Below are 5,279 nucleotides of genomic sequence, written 5' to 3'. Positions count from 1 at the left end.
GTCCAAGAAAGGCTTCGTATTTCCATGGTCCAAGGAAGGCCTCATATTTCCATGGTCCAAGAAAGGCTTCGTATTTCCATGGTCCAAGGAAGGCCTCATATTTTAATGATCCAAGGAAGTCCTCATATTTCCATGGTCCAAGAAAGGCCTCATCACTCCTGAACATAAAAGCAAAGACTTGCATAATCTGGTAAACTACTACAGGGACATAGTGTAGATTTTCACGATCCACTGTTTGCCTGTTAAGAGATGTTTCTCTGACATCTGATAGACTTCTCTCTAGTCATGATTTCCTTACGTCATAATTCGTTTTGTGTATGTCAGCTTCTACCTTGTTACGTGTATTGTACTGAAATTGGCTTAACTCTTCATCAATTGTATTCATTTCTCCAGTGTCAATGTGGTTATGCAATTTCTGTTTTCTCGACTCTGCCGTGTTGCCTTCTGTGGCCTTTTCCCTCACAGGTTCAGCCACTATAACTATGTCCTTCGGGAGTCTCTTGAAACCTTCAAATGGAGTTGATTGAATCCCACATTAAGTAAAGTTATTTAACGTTTTTTTTCTATCCTTACACCAACTCAGTTATAGAGTGGTGGTGTACCGTTGATGTTTACATTCATGCATCATAGCTTTTGGTGGCATACTGTGTGGTGTTTTGTCATGAATAGACCTTACCTTCATTTTTATGCTTAAGCTGCTGAGATTAACTTGACCTGTGCATAACTTCGCTGGTTCTTCGTTACCATACCTCCTTAACCTATCAGCCAGTTTTCTACGTCAAACGATGTAAGATTGGGTTTTCAAATCGAAGGCAGCTTCTTCACGGTACAAACCAGCCAATCGTCGTTTAACATTTGGATCGTGAGGCACAGCTGTCGAAAATTGTCTCAAAGTTCATTTTATAGTATATGGGCCATCAACTGACTTGCCCTTCATAGACTCTCAAAGCATTCCTTTACTCTGCTTACTGTGAATCGTGTAAGACAGTTCTGTGTTTCCTCTCTGAACATACAAAGGTATTAGATAAATTTTTATATCTATCCACACAGAGACAAAAACGCCCATAGGGGGCAAATTATAATACGAATTTTCATACAGAGCCCATTAGCATATCCTGCTTACGAAACAAAATTTAGCTTCAAGATTATTCATACCTGTTCTAACGTCATTTCAAAAGTGAATGTTGCGTTTTGCCTGCGTGCGCAGCTTTTCAAACGGGAGACAGACGAACGCTCGGACAGACACCACGGTTCGCAATATATATTTGTTTGTTTGTTTGAAGTTAAGCACAAACAAACACAATGGGCTATCTGTGCTCTGCCCACTACGGGTATCGAAACCCGGTATCTAGCGTTGTAAGTCCTCAGACATACCGCTGTGTCTCTTGGGGGGGGGGGCCGGCAATATATATATATATAATATGAGGCATTGTGAACAAAACGGGAATCGTAGCTACAATTATTTCTAGATAGTTTTCGAAATAAAATTCCACCGCACAACAGAAACAACTGCTCATAACTTTACCAGTGACAGTAAAAGATTCTCACAGAAAATACTCCAAACAGATTCTGTTATGTTTAGCAGCTTCAATGAAAAGTAACAGAAATTAATAATTAACCAGTACATTCTAGATTATTCTGTTGAGAGACTTGTACACTTTCTGGTTGCCTGTTAAGTAGTGGCGCAGCAGTAAGTCTGAAGGTAGCAGCTTCAATGAAAAGTAACAGAAATTAATAATTAACCAGTACATTCTAGATTATTCTGTTGAGAGACTTGTACACTTTCTGGTTGCCTGTTAAGTAGTGGCGCAGCAGTAAGACTGAAGGCTTATAACGCTAAAAATCGTAGTTCGATACCTGTGGTTATTTGTAACTTATTTGCAAGGACAAGCAAAATCCTAATAATTTTTTGCTGGGTTGAATGAGCATGCATATTAATTACAAAACAAAACGTATATATATATATGTACACGGTTTCCGAAACGTTGCAATCCTAGCAGCAGTCACGGTACTAAACACGCTACATGTTGTTGTATCAAGTTGCATGTGTTGTTGTGGGCGGTTCCCTCGTGCCTGTCCACTGCAGCATGATTTTGATTCCTACGTTAAAGAAGACTGTACCAACGGTACAAGTCAAGGCACTAAGAATTAATAACTATGTTATATATTATTATTCTAGTTGCATGTGTGTGGTAGGCATGGGCGTCCGCAGGGGGGGGGGACAAGGGGCACTTGCCCCCTGGAAAAATGATAAACATAATTATTTCTTTATTCATTCCGCGTATGTACAAGTTTTTTTTTATTCACTTCACAATTTCACACAATTTTACCCCCACCCATCCCCCTGGAAAAATTTCTGCGAAAGCCCATGGTTGTAGGTGGCACACGTGGCCACCCACTGCCTGATTTGAGGACGGTCAAAATGATACCAGTAGCTATGTTACATGATAGTGTTCGAGTTTCGTGTGTCTTGTTGTTATTTGATGTCAGTTTGGCAGCCAGTTAATTTCGTCGTCGTGAGACTATTAGCGATCCTTCTAAGTATACCTACCCGGGTAAACGCAATATTAACAGCAGTCAAAACGTCTACGGTATCATTTTGTATGTTTGTAGTTGAGTACAAAGCTACACAATGGACTATCTCTGCTCTGCGCACCACGGGAATCGAAACCAGGTTTCTAGCGTTATAAGTCTGCAGACATATCGCTATGACACCGTGGGGCGTTTATGATATCCTAAATATCTGCCGAGCATGTTTCGAGTGTACAATTTTAGTTCACGTTAAATATTGTTTTCTTGTCTTGGCTTGTCTTGATTGCTCTACTGAATTTTTTATTTTATATATCTTGAAATCTTGAATAAAAAAATGGAAGTAACAAAGGATGAGGGAGAAAATGTGTTTTTATATTTCAAGTAAATAAAGACCTTATGAAGGTACGCTGTCATAGTGAGCAGGGGTAGATTTAAGCCTAAATGCCTAGTCAGCTAAAAAAATATGAGGCCTGGCGGGATGTATTCATACCAATATTATACATCAAGGGGGGAGGAAATAATTTCAACAGAAAGCTGAATAAATAGATAAACTTAATAAATAAAATGAAATGTAATAGAGTTAAAGTAATGTATTTCTAAAAAAAGCATTAAATATATATATATATATATAAATAGGCCCGGCCTAAAGAGGGACCCGGTGAGCTTTAGCTGACCTTTAAATCCGCCCCTGATAGTGATTATTCTAGCTCACATAGATATTAATTATAAAATATTCATAACCTAGAACTAAATATTCCTTATTTATAGGAAATACGAGCGTTTGCTTTATTCTTATACGAGACTAAAGATTATCATATACGAGACTAAAGATTATCATATACGAGACTAAAGATTATCATACACTGGTTCTTCAGTGGAATCAGACGTTTGATAAGTTAAATTGTCGTCGATTCTGTGGGGTTTTTTTTCTTGTTTTTGTTGTCGCATAGGTATTTAAATAATGAAATTATATAGCTGTTATTATCTTAAATATCCAGTTGTTGTATATAAAGGAAATTAAATTTAGATCTTTCTTTATTAGCTAAAGGGACATTTTTTAATAACGTTATTCTTTGATAGCATGTACGTTTTGTGTGTCACAGCTTCTACTTAGAAAGAAACTCAAATCAACACCAAATTTTAAATATATGCCATAAAACAATAATATTATGTTTTATGTGTCACAGTTTTTATTTAGAAAAGAAATCAATTTTACATCCAGTTTTTCTCCTACCTTTATGAAGCATTTTGAATAACGTTATTGTTTCACACCATGTATGTTGTATGTGTCACAGTTTCTACTTAGAAAGGAAACCAAATTTACATCCAGTTTTCCTCCTACCTTTATGAAACATTTTAAATAACGTTGTTGTTTCACACCATGTATGTTGTATGTGTCACAGTTTCTACTTAGAAAGGAAACCAAATTTACATCCAGTTTTTCTCCTACCTTTATGAAACATTATAAATAACGTTGTTGTTTCACACCATGTATGCTGTATGTGTCACAGTTTCTACTTAGATAGGAAATCAAATTTAAATCCAGTTTTTCTCCTACCTTTATGAAACATTTTGAATAACGTTGTTGTTCAACACCATGTATGTTGTATGTGTCACAGTTTCTACTTAGATAGGAAACCAAATTTACATCCAGTTTTTCTCCTACCTTTATGAAACATTATAAATAACGTTGTTGTTTAACACCATGTAAGCTGTATGTGTCACAGTTTCTACTTAGAAAGGAAACAAAATTTACATCCAGTTTTTTCTCCTACCTTTATGAAACATTTTAAATAATACTGTTGTTTCACACCATGTATGTTGTATGTGTCATAATTTCTACTTCGGAAAGGAAACAAATATACACCCAGTCTTTATTTTACCTTTAGGGAAAACCTTAAGTAATATTAACGTTGGACACCATGTAGATTTTGTGTGTCACAACTTCCTGAGAATCAACCAACTGTTTCAATTATCGTTTATAATTATCTTTTCACTTTTTATAAAGTTGAAAAAGAGATAAAAGAACTTTGAAATATTTCATACTTATTTTCTTTTAAACTCGTACTGTAAACTGGATAGTTTGCAATTTTCGGACAGTTACATCTGTTGTTTAAGTTATTCCTGACTGACCCCAATCAAGTGATTTTACTGGGGTCAAGGAGCGTACATTCAGGTTTGTAGTTTAAAATAAAACATAACTCTGTTATAAGTGTTCAAAAATTGCACAAATTTCAGATTTGAAGTAAATTTTACTTAGTTTAGAGTACTGAAATTTACACTCACGAAAATCTTATTTTTTATCATTCCAAAAAGTAGGCTTAAACCACATAGTTAGAGATTAGCAATTAGTCAGAAAATGATGCAATGTGTAGCTAAGCTGATCATGGTGACGAGACTTTATCGAGAAGTACGTTTCATGTTTGTAAAATAAATAAATAAAAATTCCAAAAAGTTATTTCAATTTAAATGTGTTTTTTATTTCTTTGCACTAAATACTATGTGCTGATTATAAATACATCTTTTTAAATAAAATAATTAATATTTGATCTCGGTAATCTTAATTAAACACACTATTAAAAAACTGCACTAAAGATGGCAGCGCAGATGACAGAAACAATTTACGTATCTGTTTATTTATCGTAAAAATAAAATCGATATTTATAGTATTTTCTCACTTGTGTATAAAGTTAAAATCATAGATAGTATTCAACGTTAAACTGGTACACAATTAAAAACATTTTATT

General features: G+C 35.0%; 1 long non-coding RNA gene across 1 annotated transcript in view; it reads left to right on the top strand.

The window, feature by feature from the left end:
• The first annotated feature begins 1,437 nt into the window (after positions 1-1,437).
• LOC111088372 overlaps positions 1,438-5,279 on the top strand; it is a 10,397-nt gene continuing 6,555 nt past the window's right edge. Inside the window, exon 1 of the long non-coding RNA XR_002612905.1 lies at positions 1,438-1,449. This is a non-coding gene — a long non-coding RNA (uncharacterized LOC111088372). The remainder of the gene's footprint in view (positions 1,450-5,279) is intronic.

This window comes from Limulus polyphemus, unplaced genomic scaffold (assembly GCF_000517525.1).
Source record: "Limulus polyphemus unplaced genomic scaffold, Limulus_polyphemus-2.1.2 Scaffold3634, whole genome shotgun sequence".
NCBI lineage: Eukaryota > Metazoa > Arthropoda > Merostomata > Xiphosura > Limulidae > Limulus > Limulus polyphemus.
Note: the sequence above shows the minus strand (reverse complement) of the source record. Positions and strands in the feature narration are given on the sequence as shown.